The sequence below is a fragment of the Nelumbo lutea genome, chromosome 1 (genome assembly GCF_056320005.1).
Source record: "Nelumbo lutea isolate HS-2025 chromosome 1, American lotus-T2T, whole genome shotgun sequence".
Taxonomy (NCBI): Eukaryota; Viridiplantae; Streptophyta; class Magnoliopsida; order Proteales; family Nelumbonaceae; genus Nelumbo; species Nelumbo lutea.
In genome coordinates, this window is record NC_142684.1 from 63,855,719 (window position 1) to 63,870,580 (window position 14,862).

Genomic DNA, 14,862 nt, shown 5'->3' on the forward strand with positions numbered 1-14,862 from the left:
CGAGGATAGGGTGGGGTTGGGGCAAAATATCTTGACTACGAGGTAGGGACGAGGAGGGGGTGCCCCGCCCCGCCACGGAGGATAGGGTGGCGGGGCGGAGCACCCTCTCCTCGTAGCCATTCCTAATTTTTTTTTTTAATTTCAACAAGAAATTAAGCTTGATCAAGTGTCTCAAGTTGAAATCGGCAATTTGGGAGACTTAAAAGCTTTGCATTCAAGTTGAAATACCAAATTAGTAGACCGGACTCCGAGGACCAAAGTGCAGTTGCTAGGTTATTTGGATTTTCTTTTATAAATTTTAGATTTTAATATTTATTAAAATTTTAAAATGGTTGGTTCCTCTCATATCTCCTTTCAAACCCAATCTAATGTTGGCCTTAGTAATTTTAGGGTACTAATAAAGAAAATCGGTGATGTTTGAAATTATTTTACTATGATGGATGCATTGGGAAAGGGCATGAGAGAAATTTGCATTAAATGTAAATGTGATTTTTACTATCAAAGTCATAGTAGTATTGGCACTAGGGGTAAACAAATGGGTAGGTTCTACTCGGAACCGAATGGAACCAACCCTACCCAGTTTGTCACAGGGTAGGGTTTGGTTCCAAATTCTTGGAACCAACCCCCACCCAGGCCGACTCTAGGGCCTAAGGGTTTACCCTACCCAAACCAACCTTGGTATTGACCTTACCCAATTTGCCACAAGGTAGGGTTTAGTTCCAAATTCTTGGAACCGACCCCAACCCAGGTTGATTCTAGGGTCTAAGGGTTTACCCTACCCAAACCGACCTTGGTTGGCCTTGGTGGAACCTACCTTGCCTTGAAATAAACCCCAAAATACTTTAGGGGATGTGAAGATTTGAACCCAAGCACTTATAGTTACAAAGGCCATGATCTCATTTGACCATTGAGTTACTTAAGTTATTTGATCATTTGTTTTTATTTTAATATTTGAATGTGTACAATATAAGTAATGTAAAAGGTAATATTTACAGAATATAAATTTAAATTATAAGTTTTGAACCATATAATGATAATATACATATTAAGTTACTGAATTTAATTAATAAAGATAATATAAGTTTTAAACTATATATATTATATTTATTCAAAATCAAGTTTTTAAAGAATACACTTTGTTTTGTTTTTTTTTTTTTTGAAGGGAGGAGTAAAGAAAGAACAAGTTCCACGGGTAGACCCTAGAATTGACTCTGAAACCACCAAGGCTAGAACTGAACTTCACAGGGTAGGTTTTATTTCCAAAAACTTGGAACTAAACCGATCTAAACCTTGCTCACCCCTAATTGGCATTGGCCATTTGAAAAGACATCTAACAGTCTGTTAGATATCCAACATAGAAAATTTTGATATTTTAACTTGGTGGGAAGTACAAGAAAATAATTATCCTATATTTATCGCTATGGCACGTGATCAACCCCTTTGGTATCTACAATAGCATTGGAATCTTGTTTTAGCGTAGGAAATAGAGTGTTGGGTGAAAGGAGGAACTGGATGATTGGTGAAACATTGGAGATGTACATTTGTCTAAAAAATTGGTTTGATGTAGAAGATAGACTTGAAGAAAATTTAGATTATAATAAATTTTGAGATTTTCATCAATTTTATTTGTACCTTGTAAGTTATTTGTGAATTTTTATTTTCTATTTTGTTAGAGCATTTTCAATTTCATTGTATTTTTTTCAATTTTATTTAACTAGTTTATATTTTTATTGCATGAACTTGATTATTCATATGGAATGAATTTTAAGATTTTTTTTTCAAATTGTTGTTACAACTTACAATCATTGAATTTGTCATCTTTCTCCAAATTTTCTTTTTTCTTTTATTTTTGTTTATTTTTGTTTTTTGTTTTTTTTTTTGTAGTGAAAACAAAAAAAGAAAGAAAATGAAAAATATGGCCCAACTTAGCCCAAGGCCCACTCCCACTTGTTACTATTCCCAACTATACAAATTCATAAAGATTTATGAGGTGGACTGAACAATAAAAACCTTCCTAGTCCATTACATCATATATTCTTACCAAATTGTCATTATACTGAACAAAAATAAGTATGAAATGTAGGAAGTATTTTTATAAATGATGAAAATGGAATGCCAAAATTAAAATAAACCTAGAAATAAAATAATGTTATAGTCAAATAATAAAATTTTAAAAAATAGAAAATACAAAGAATCACAAAAATAAATTTTGTACATAAGATATAATGTTATATATTTATAAAAAATAAAATATTGGGCACATCTATAATATTATACATTTATTATATTGAACAAAAATAAATACAATACATAAGATATAATTTTATCAATAATGGAAATGCAATACAAAATTTAATGTCAACCTAGAAATCAAACTTTTTTTTGGGTCATGGGTTAGTGGTTTAGGTCAAGTGGATTAATTGATGATATGATAGTTAAATAATAAATATTTAAAAAGTAATAAAAAAGTACAAGTAATCAAAATAATATATAAAAAAATATATACTAATTATGTCAAACAAAAATTAAGTGTAATAAGTAAAAACTATTTATATAATGTAGATGAAATATATAATTTAAAACTGATCCGAAAGTAAACCTATTTTCTTATCTAAATGATGGGTCAATGATCCAACTTTTTAAAGAAATTCATGATGTCATAATTGAATAATAAGTATTTAAAAAAAGATTGAACACAAAAAATAAAAAATTACAGAGTGTTGTCAAAGAGATTTTTGGAGCATTTCTAATGTTATATAATCATCGTATTAAATAAAATTTATTTTTATTTAAGACAGAAATTGAACACAAAATTTGGTAGTAGTAGTAGTAGTAGTAATAATAATAATTATTATTATTATTATTATTGTAATTTAAAATTTCTGCATGTACACATTTAATACAAATATTTATGTTTATTTTTAGTCATGTTATTACTTTCATTCATTTTCAATTTATATCTTAATTATGATATATCTAAAATTTAAGTAATTAAAATGAAAAAAAAAATCATGCTTACAAACAATTCATTTAATGGTGTTGTTCCAATGGAGATCGGAAAGTGTCCGGTTCCAGTGGAGATCGCAAACAATTCATCTAATGTTGCCGATCCTTTGTAAGTTTGTATAGATAATCACCTATTAAAAAGGTGTAAATAATAACTCATTCGTCAATCATTTGATTTCAATTGTTAGCACTTAGCTGCTTAGAAGAAAGAATTTGGAGAAGCTAAAAAATGGTAAATCACCAGCTATCATTTATGTAACCATGAATATGAATTACAGGCCGACTTTGGATATACCCATCGTATGGCTACTGACAAGGTCTTGACTATCTACTTTGCTTCACAAATCACAAGTCAAAAGAAAATGCAGCCTACTACTTGGAAGGTGGAATGAATTGTCCTTAATTTGTGTTAACCTAGTTAATTATTAGGTCCAATCTGTCTGCACCGTATGTGCCCACATTCAATAGGCAACCCATTTATTAATATTGATGAATCAAGAACAACGTTACATGCTATCAGCTTCAGTAGTACTTCTGTAGCCACGACAGTCGTTGCATGCATCCCTTTGCATCTTTCTTCTCCTTGTTCTTCTGAGCATGGAGTGCTTTGGAATTAGCAAAATTTGCTCATCTTGGATATATATCGAGGCAATGGCATCATGACACAGACGTTGTCACAAGGCATCCCATCTTCTGTGTTTAGAGTTGTGCATGATGGGCGTTACCATGCATATCCCATGGTTCTCGAAGCTAGCCGGAATCTCTCCGGTGATTCGGTTGTTGCAGAGAGAAGTTACTCGCACCACAAGAGAGAAGTTACTCGCTAGAGAGTTCATTGAAAGACAAATCCAGATATCGGAGATTCTGTGGGAGAATACTAGAAATTTCCTTCAAAGGCTGGTTTATTTTCATGAAGTATCAAGGTAGAAGATAATGAACAGTATCTTCTTTTGAATGATAATTTTGATATTATCAAAAATTTTAAATTGTATATATCATCACTTGATGATATAATTGACGGTCGGTGGTCGGTTAACGATAGGACTAATTAAACACTTTTTGAAAGTTTGAGTATTACAATAACACGTTTAAAAGTTTGGATATTAATTTAACATTACCCCAAAATTTAGGGTACTAAAATGAAATTTCTCTTTTTCTTTCAAAAGAATGACTCATCAGCCCAACTTATAATTCTTTAGCCACACGGGCTACTAGTAGACTATGTGGTGTGTGAGTGGTGGGTGGGTTTGGGATAATGATTCATAACAAGAAAAAATTTGAAAAATAAATATTTTTGTGAGAAGTAATTATATAGGTATTTTGAATATTTTTATCTCTTTTTTCTTAAAGAAGGGGAAATGATTTATGCCTTTTTTTTTTTAAAGAAAGGGATGTGCAATTACCAAATTTTTGTGTAGGTTTCAGCAACAATTTTCATCAATTTACCCTAAAAATTAAAATTACAATATTATACTATTGAATTATCTTCACTAGGACTAGGCTATTTCAGGGAAGATTCCGTACCGTCAATCATACTGGTCATCAGAGACTCCGGTAACGTTGAAGGGGTATTTCGGGCAGCTCGAATACCTGACCGCGGGCAGCTTTGAGTTCATTGCCTTTTCGTGGGCGAAGACCAGGCGTTATGATTGGTGTGAGCTGTTGAATTCTATGCTCGTTTCAGACCATTTTCACTTCAAAACAAGGTAATCAGTAAGAAAATTGACAGTTCAATGGTTAATACAAACAACAAATACACATTTCTTTTTCCTTCTCGCCCCTGCTACTGTTCTCTTCTTTGGTTAAGTGTGTATCTCACGAACTTTTGGGAAGCAGAATTTTCTGGGTTCACGTTATTATACTTGGGATAGTTCTGGATTGGTGAAAGCACACTATTTTTTATCTGGGTATGCTTGTTTTGTGAATTCAAAATGCTTTCTTTTCTTTTCTTTTCTTTTCTTTTTCTTTAATGCCTGGTTAGTAGACTGGTTCTGGTTGGTAGTAGACTTCTCTGCTGGTTTTCATGACAGCTTTGCACACAGACTGGTTAAATTTTGAATTTGAAGAAGAAATTATGAACCGGGTTATGTCTGGAACTTATTTATCACTGGACAGAGTTTATGCGTTCGGGGACTTTATTTTACTGAAATGTGAAAAAATGAATTTATGATGTAAAATGTGAAACTTTCTACTATTAATATCATGGGTTTTATTTATTTTCTTTTTGTTTTTTTTTATCATTTTAGTGGAAAGATATGGGTGAACCATTTTTTTTTATGGTTTTGGTTTCTAACGCTAAAAATTGTTTGTATTTCCGTTCTTTACTTCTTCTCCTGGAAATTTTTAGATCTCTACAGGAAATGTTTCCTTTACTCTCTCTCTCTCTCTCTCTCTCTCTCTCTCTCTCTCTCCCTCCCTCCTTTTCCCTGGTTATTTTACGGAATTGATTAAATTCTCAGGAAAAAAAATCACAGATTCAATGATGGACAAACCAAAGCCCTTTATCATATTTTTCATAAAACTCGGCTCAACTCAGCAACGCCTTAATTCCAACTATTTGGGGTCAGCTACACGAAATCTGTCTTTGGCATTGAACCCTATCAAGAACCATGTCTAATGCCCTAAAATTGCATATAGCAAGCAATTCAGGATTGATACTCAAATGGAGTTGAAAGGTTTTTATGCTGGTTCCTGACCTGACACAACTCACCTTTATCCGGGCATCACACTCTCCTTTCTTCCAACATTTTTCTTGTGCATTTTGTTCTTTCAAGTGGAGAATCATGTTAGCTATTATCATCTATTTGGTGGCTTATTTTATGTTAAGTTTCCAATTACCATAAATCAAATCTTCCATTAGCGTTTCTCATTCCATTTCTTAGATGCATATTTATTTATTTGTTTGCTTTTTATTTTTAGCTTGTTTGCCTCAATCTATCTACTACTTGAAGTTGTGAATGGTCCATCGCTTCATATTGACTTCCGATGAGAATTATATGTTAAGAGACAATTGTTCCATATATTCTGGTCAGCAAATCATTTTAGTGAGGTCTAATAAAGTTTATTGGAGTGACTGTTTTTTAACTTCTTGTTTTCTTTACATAGATACTAGGTATTCATGAAACAATCTCAATTGGTTGATAATTAGTTGGTAAATTTTATTGAAAGTAAGAGAAAAAAGGTGAAATGTCAGGTCTGCAGACTAGGGAACAAAACCCAGAAAACCCTCTATGAGAGATCTGCAATATCATTGTAAGAGAAACATGATGAACCTCCATTATTCTGGTACTCTTGAGGGAATTCCCTCTATATAGAAAATCCCTTCTTATCCCTTATTTTTTCATGATCTATTCAAGCAAGATGTTTAGTTTGGATACCAATGATGAATGATCTAGTCTTGCTAATGAAATTGCAAAGGGGCTGCAGTCCTATTTTACATAAATCTATCTGGTCACAATCTAGTAAACAACCTCAACCTCAACCATGTTGAACCCCATAGAGAAGAACCATCTAAATTATTGGAGAAAATGGATCAATTTAAACAATAAATATACAATAAGTTCTAGTATTTTGAATAATACAAATTATGTACCAAATAAATAGTACTACGTGTACTGGTAAAATCTTGGTCTGGTAAGCATTGTAATGTGGATTTGAGTCTGAGAGTGGCCACTTTGTGTGAAAAAGTGCCTAAGGTTAGGACAGTATCCAGTATAAGTATACCCCTCCCAAGACTCCAGATGGCCAGAACCAACATTGAGTTATGGCCTTATGTACCAAATAAATAGTACTCAGAATCTGAAATCAAGTTTTATAAGATGCAATAGCAGCAACTGTACCAAATTTGAATAGCAATAATTCCATTAGCATCACAAATATATTATATCTAAAAAATCTGTAGTGATACAGTGGACCAGACCTGATATATTTACTTGTGGTCCCATAAGTTCACTTTTTTGTTGCTTATTTTTGTTTTATGCTTGCTTTCCTGTACCGTTATATGTAGCAGGGCATTTTTGTCCTTTTACCTAATGTTATGTTAAATACATATAAATAATACTACTTAGGGTGGCAGTAATAGAACATTCTGCCCCCATTCCTCTCCTATTCTTCTTCGCTTTTCTTCTCTCTTCTCTTTCAATTTCTGGGTTATTTTTCAACCTAAAAGTTCTGCTAACAGCAGTAACTTCAAGTTGGTATCAGCGCAGGTTTAGTTCTGCTCATGAATCTCACGTGAGCTCTTCCTAGCCGGTTACATGAGATTTTAATAGGGTTGGAGATTTAGTTCTCTTCGTGGCCTGATTCTTGGAGATTGGTGGAGTTCGAAGCTTGCCCATGACACTTCTGTTCTTGGAGATTGCCTAGCAGTCAGGAAGAATCATAAAAAAGTTAATTTGAGGTGAGATTTAGGGTTTAAATCTCAGGTTGAAGGTGCCACCCTGAAATTTCTGGGTAATCTTTTCAACTCTCCTAAAGTTTTGTAACAGGAGGTAGGGTTTTTGAAATCTCTATGAGGAGCGGCTGCTCTTTTTTTCATCTTTCTCCAAGACTATTTCTACGATTTCCTTTAAAAGCAATAAATCTACTAGATTGTTGTCCCTATTCTCAGTTTTATTTTTTTTTTTTCTATTTGAAAGGGGAGTCGAGCATGTTCTTTTTCTTCTCTATGTTGAGCTCAGCATGGAGTTCTTTGGGAGTGAACAAAAACCTGCTGGAGAAGTTGCTAAAAGGGCTGTTAGTATGACTGATGACAACCCTTTTCAGATTACCACAATCAGGTTTGATGGTTCAAACTATTTGGAGTGGACTCAATCTGCCATAATGACCATTGGGGAGAAACCTGTATCAATTTATTTCTCTACTCTAAAATCCATATGGCACGAGATAGATCACCTTGAAACAATTGAGTGGGAGAGTAATAAGGACGCAGCAAATTATAATAAGTTGGTTGAGATAAATAGAGTTTTTGAGTTTCTTGCGGGTCTGAATTCTGATTTTGACATTGTTAGACAACAGCTTCTCACTAGGGAAAATGTTACCTTGTTTCAAGCCTTCTCCCTAGTGCACAGTGAAGAGAGTAGGAAGGAGGTTATGCTACAAAATTCTCAAATGGAGGTAACATTAGCAGCTGCAAGACATAAGTATAGTGGTGAGAGGGAGAAAGAGATGAAGAATGAAGTAAAAAAATGTGTGTTTTGTGAGTATTGCAAAATACCTAGGCACACAATTGGAAGATTCATCCCAATATTGTACCAGAAAGACTTAAAAATAAGAAGGGAATTGCAAATGGAGCTGTTACATCAAATGGTTCTTCCCTTTCGGGACCTCGATCTACTTCTTTGGAGGCCTTTGGTGTGGTCAGGGCAGCTTTGACTCAATTGGAGAATGAAGCTAGACTTGTAGGATCATCTCATCCTACCTCTGCTACCACTGCACCTCCTTCCCCCACATTAGCTTTTGGCCTTTTGCCCACTTAGGTACAAGAGCCATTGTTTTTCATGCCTCTACTCCAAGTAACACCAACCCTACTTGGATTATAAACTCTGATGTATCATATCATACATAGTTTTCAAGGCACCAAGGCGAGGCTAAGTGTCAGGGGGACACCTAGTCGCCTAGGCGCCCGCTAAGCAATGGATTTTTTTTATATAGAAAACATAGATCCTAGGGTAGTTCCCTAGGTACCATAGCCATATTTTCTTAACTATTATTCGTAATTTTCATAAGAAAAGTATAGAGTTCATGTTAAAGTATAGAAAATTGTTAGAGTTGACTAAATAGGGGCATTTTAGTCTTTTCCATATCAATAATGTATGAGTTATATGCCTTCTGTCTAGATAGAGGCATTTCTGTCCTTGTACACTTATTTACTAAGTCTAAATATATGGTCGACTAGGTTAGACTCTTTGTCTTCTCAGTTCGACACTTCCTCCTTTCTTCTTCTTCTTCTTCTTCTTCTTCTTCTTCTTCTTCTTCTTCTTCTTCTCTCTCTCTCTTCTTTCTCTGTCTTCTCAGTTCAGCTTAAAACTAACATGGTATCAAAGTGCCACTAATAGAAGTCAACTGCAACTTTCTTCTCTCCTTATTTCTTTTCCATTTTTTTTTCTAGTGTGAGAAATCTAGGTTAGAGGACTGCCAAGAAACCCAAGTTTTTGTGGCAACATCTAGGGTTTTGGTGGGTTAACTTCTGGTAACAGTAGACAACTATAGCAGTTCGAGTGAACAAGAATTTTTTTTTTTTGTGTGTGTGGACTGCTGTCACTGCGTGACAGCTGTGGTGGTCGAGTAGGTGTAGTAGTTGTGGTCTGAACCATCTAATGAGCAGTTTTAAGAGGGATTCTCTATGTTTTTAAATCTGCCTGTTCGCGGATCAGTGGTGTTCAAAGTGGATGAATGCATACTAGGGCAAGCTAGTGGTTGAAACTTCTCTTTTGCGTGTGTGACAGGTAGAATCAGTTTCGTAGATTGAGATGGTGTCAGTGGGTGATTCGAATGGTGACTAGAAATCGAGTGTGATGATCTCCTTTGATTTTTTAAGTGTCCAGATGACATCCATCAAACTCAACGGTGAAAACTATGTTCCGTGAGCCAAGTCGGTGGAAGTGTTTTTGAAGGCTAAGAAGAAAGTGAAGCATGTACGGGAGGAGAAACCGAGTGATGAATCCCCGGATTTTAGTGATTGGGAGCAAGAGGATGCTAAGATCATGATGTGGTTGTGGAACAATATGGAACCTAAAATCAGTGTTAACTTCATGTTTTTAGATACAACAAGGGATATATGGGAACATGCCAAGAAACTCTATTCTAGACAAGACAACACTACAAGGGTTTATTAGCTTTATCAAGAATACTTCAATTTGCAGCAGGGAAATCAGACTCTTGAAGAATATTATGCCAGTATGAAAAATATTGGGGATGAACTTAACATCTATCATCCCTTAACATCGGACATTAAAATTCAGCAACAACAAAGGGAACAACTTGATGTTACATGGTTCTTGGTGGGACTGAAAGCAGAGTATGAACCTGTTAGAGCACAAATATTGGGATGATCTGCTCTCCCTATTCTAGAAGAAGTGTTTGCCCGTCTCTATAGGATCTCTTAGCCCTGCAGAGAGTAACACAACTTTCAACAAATCAGCATTGGTTAGTACTTGAGGTGGTTCTTATGGGCACAGAGGAGGTGGTCGTATGGTTAAGGGAGGCCGTGGTAATCCTATGGGTGGTCGTACCAGTGGAGGTCATGATTCAGGGGGAGGCCGTGGCAGAGGAAGGGGGAGCACAACAAGGAAGTGCACACACTGTGGGAGAGAAGGACACATAGTTAACTTTTGTTATGATCTATATGGCCCCCTATCCACATGGGCTAATCATGCAGCTGTTGGTGGTAGTGAAGTCAGTGATACTCAACCAGTTGATCCAACATCTTCTACAGTCACAACTACTTCTAGGAAGGAGATGATGAGTATTCCCAAAGAGGAGTATGAGAGATTTCTTCAGGCCACTTCAAATTAGAACACCACCACCCTTGCTCATTCAGGTATAGCTTGCCTAGCATCCAAACCTTCACCCTAGATAATTGACTCTGGAGCCTCTGATCACATGACCAGGACTCCATGTGTCTTTTCCTCCCTTTCTCCAACCTCTACATCAAATAATGTTACCCTTGCCAATGGATCTACTTCCCCCATCTACGGTGTTGGTAATGTTACCACTTTATCTCTATCTTTGTCTTCTGTCTTATACGTTCCCAAGTTTCCTTTTAATCTTATGTTTGTTAGTAAACTAACCAAATCCCTCAATTTTTCTATCACTTTTTACCCTTCCTCTTGTGTTTTTCAGGATCTAACAACGGGGAAGAAGATTGATGGAGGGCATGAAGCTAGCGGATTGTATTATCTTGATAGTGGAGGCTCTACAATTGCGCTTCAAACCTCCTTGACTCCTCTATAGTGACATTGTAGGCTCGACCATCCATCTCTTAAATCTCTCAAGCTTCTTGTTCCATCATTGAGTCGTCTATTGTCTTTGCAGTGTGAGTCGTTTCAGTATGGGAAACACCATCGGGTTTCCTTTAGTCCTAGAGTTGATAGTCGTATGTTGAGTCCTTTTGATTTAGTTCATCCAGATGTTTGGGGTCCAATTAGAATTGAGTCGTAAAATGGTTACAAATATTTTGTTATCTTTGTTGATGACTATTCAAGAATGACATGGCTTTATTTAATGAAAGAAAGAAGTGAATTATTTTCCATTTTCCAAAAATTTCATACTAAAGTGTGTACCCAATTTGGTGTTTCACTTAAGATTCTTCTTTCTGACAATGGTAGAGACTGTTTTCTTTCTTTCTTTCAGCAATACCTGGAACAACATGGTATAATTCATCAAACATCTTGTGCCCACACTCCTCAGCAAAATGGAGTGGCTGAGAGAAAGAGCCGACATCTACTTGAAACAACTCGGTCTCTTCTTCATCATATGAATGTTCCTAAATGATTCTGGAGTGATGTAGTCCTTACTGCTTGTTTTCTCATTAATCGCATGCCCACGTTCATTTTTTATGGTCGTTCTCCATTCTCTACCTTGTTTCCTACTTTGTCTCCATGCCCCCTGACTCCCAAGATCTTTGGGTGTGTGTGCTTTGTTCAGAATCTTGGTCCTAGTTTAGACAAGTTGAATGCTCACTCCATTAAATGTATCTTCCTTGGCTACTCTAGGACCCAAAAAGGGTATAAATGCTACAATCCTATTTCTCGGAAATCCTTTGTTTGTCTTGATGTTAAATTTTTTGAATCGGTGTCATACTTCTCTGGTTCTGATATCCATCCTTTGCCTACAGAGGTTCCTCTTCCTCTTCCGGTTGATAATTCCATTCCGATGGTTCCCCTTGTGCCTGAGTCTCCCCTGTTCCCACTGCAGGAGCGTACTGAAAGACCACCAATTTGTTAAGTGTATACTCATCGACAGAGACCAACACCTCCATCACCTTCTACTCCGTCGGCAGATCCAACACCTTCCACAACTGAATTGGCTTCTAATCTTAACCTTATCGCATTGTGGAAAGGTAAACGTAGCTGCACGCTACACCCCATATCCAATTATATTTTTGTATCTCACCTTTCTGCTTCACATCGCCAGTTTATTATCCTATTGTCCTCTATATCCATACCTAAGGATGTTCAGGAGGCTCTTACATTGCCAGGGTGGCGAAAAGCTATGGAAGAGGAACTCTCTGCTCTTCATCACAATCATACATGGGAACTTACCACTATTCCCCCAGGTAAGCATGTTGTTGGTTGTAAATGGGTGTATGTTGTTAAGTATCTACCAGATGGGAAAGTGGAACGCCTGAAAGCCCGTTTAGTTGCAAAAGGGTACTCTCAACTTTATGGTGTAGACTATGCCGAAACCTTTTCTCCAGTTGCAAAGATTGCCTCTGTACATGTGTTGATTTCCTTAGCTATCATGCATGATTGACCTCTATTTCAGCTTGATATTAAAAATGCCTTTCTCCATGGGGATCTTCTAGAGAATGTGTACATTGCTCAGGGGGAGGATGGTTAGGTGTGTAAGCTCAAGAAGGTGATTTATGGGCTCAAACAGTCTTCTGATGCTTGGTTTGGAAAATTTAGTGAGGTGGTGAAGGAGTTTGGAATGAGACAATGTTAAGTTGATCATTCAGAATTTAGCTATGACTCTGTGGCCGGGAAGATCTTGCTGGTAGTTTATGTGGATGACATAGTCATAACTGGCAGTGATAGATTGAAGACTTTCCCACAATATCACTTTCAAACAAAAGATCTTGGGAAGTTGAAGTATTTCTTGAGTATAGAAGTTGCTAGATCAAAGCAAGGCATAAACCTCTGTAAGTGGAAATATGTACTTGACCTGTTGGAAGAAACAAGGTTGCTAGGTGCTAAACCAGCTGAAACTCCCATGGAACTGAATGTGAAGTTGGGAAGTGACACAGGTGAATTGTTTGATAACCCTGGAAGGTATAGAAGGCTAGGGGGAAAACTGAATTATCTAACTATCACTGAGCTTGATATCTCATTTGTTGTCAGCGTGGTAAGCCAGTTTATGCAAAGTCCTCAAGTACCTCACTAGGATGCAATTCTTAGGATTGTGCGGTATTTGAAGGGGCTCTAGGTCGTGGGTTGCACTTTTCTTGGAGGAAATCTTGTGACTTGGAAGAGCAAGAAGCAGACTGTGGTAGCAAGGAGCAGTGCAGAAGTAGAATATAGGGCCATGGCACACACTGCATGTGAACTAGTGTGGTTGAAGAATCTATTACAAGAAATCGGGTTCTCAATAAGTAAACCCATGAAGCTATACTGTGACAATTAGGCTGCAATTCACATCTCATCCAACCCAGTTTTCCATGAGAGAACTTTTCACATAGAGGTAGATTGTCACTTTGTAAGGGAAAATGTCATCAATGGTGTGATAAGGACAGAGCATGTAAGGGAAAAGTTTAGGAAGAGTGAGCTACATATGTAACAATTTGGGATTATATGATATATATTCTCTAGCTTGAGGGGAAGTGTTACAGTTAACTAAATAGGGGCATTTTCAGTCTTTTCTATATCAGTAGTGTATGACAGGGGCATTTATGTCCTTGTACACTTATTTACTAAGTTTAAATATATGGTCGATTGGGTTAGACTCTTTGTCTTCGTAGTTCGACACTTCCTCCTTTCTTCTTCTTCTTCTTCTTCTTCTTCTTCTCTCTCTTCTTTCTCTGTCTTCTCAGTTCAGCTGAACACTAACAAAAATCAACATATTTATGAGAAGAAAAAAAAGAAGGAAAAGAAAGTTCAAAAAATATAGGGGCTGAACCCTTATTTTTGTTATAGAAAAAGAAGAAAAGAAAAAGTAGTAGTAGTAGTAGTAGTAGTAGTAGAAAATGTGTTGATTAGACAAAATTTTAAGTTCTTCCTTATTGGTTTAGGTTTTAAAGTCTTTGGGGGTTCAATACAGCATTTAGCAATGTTTGTATTGATTAAATCCTAGCAAATAAGAAAATAATAAAAACAAATTAGTATATAAACACACAAAATGAATACTTTATAATTATAATGTCAAAAAATAAAAAATAAAAAAATAATTTACAATACATAGTACCTAATTGCTTGGCAATTAGGCAAGGCAAGCCTTAAAGGGCGCCTTGTTGCCTGGGCATTGCCTCGACAACTATGATATCATATGACAAGCTTGTCTTCATTATTCACTTCATACAATTTGTCTTCAGGCAGAAATAAAATATCGATAGCTGATGGCTCCCTTGTTTCTATTTTTGGCAAGGAAAACATTAGAGTCTCCGATGCCATTACCTTATCCTCAGTTTTGCATGTACCTAAGCTTAGCACTAATTTACTTTCAATCAGTAATCTTACAAGAAGCCAAAATTGTTCAATAACCTTCTTTCTTGACCATTGTATTTTCTAAGATCTAGTGACAAGGAAGGTGATTGGGACTGGCCATGAGATGAATGGAATATACTTGCTCGACCACCCACCTGGAGTGATAAAGGAGTTGTAAAGTCTTTTGTTTCTCAATCTATGAGTCAGATTATGCTTTGGCATAATTGTTTGGGTCATTTATCTTTTGGGTCTTTAAAAAACTTGTTTTCTACTTTGTTTAAGTCAGTTCAAATGTATTTTTTGAAGTGTGAGAGTTGTGAGCTTGCAAAACATTGTAGATCCTCCTATTTTTTGAGTAATAAAAGAAGCAATGCTCCTTTTGAAATTCAAGTACTCTCATTACCTTTTTTGGTGCTCATAATCAGTCTAGGATAGTTCCTCTCTCCTCTGCAATTCCAAATTCAAGTACTTCTCCCTCCTTGCCTGTTGATACATC

At 36.0% G+C, this 14,862-nt stretch overlaps 1 protein-coding gene across 6 annotated transcripts in view; it reads left to right on the forward strand.

Annotated features, from left to right (window-relative positions):
• The first annotated feature begins 4,136 nt into the window (after nt 1–4,136).
• Nucleotides 4,137–14,862, forward strand: part of LOC148874925 (myb family transcription factor PHL7-like) — a 29,001-nt gene continuing 18,275 nt past the window's right edge. Inside the window, exon 1 of one of the 6 annotated variants that reach the window (XM_088963884.1) lies at nt 4,137–4,712. The gene's annotated coding sequence lies outside the window, so the exon portion shown is untranslated. Of the gene's footprint in view, nt 4,914–14,862 lie in introns of all 6 variants that reach the window. The other 5 variants (XM_088963883.1, XM_088963880.1, XM_088963882.1 and 2 more) reach the window with 5 other exon arrangements.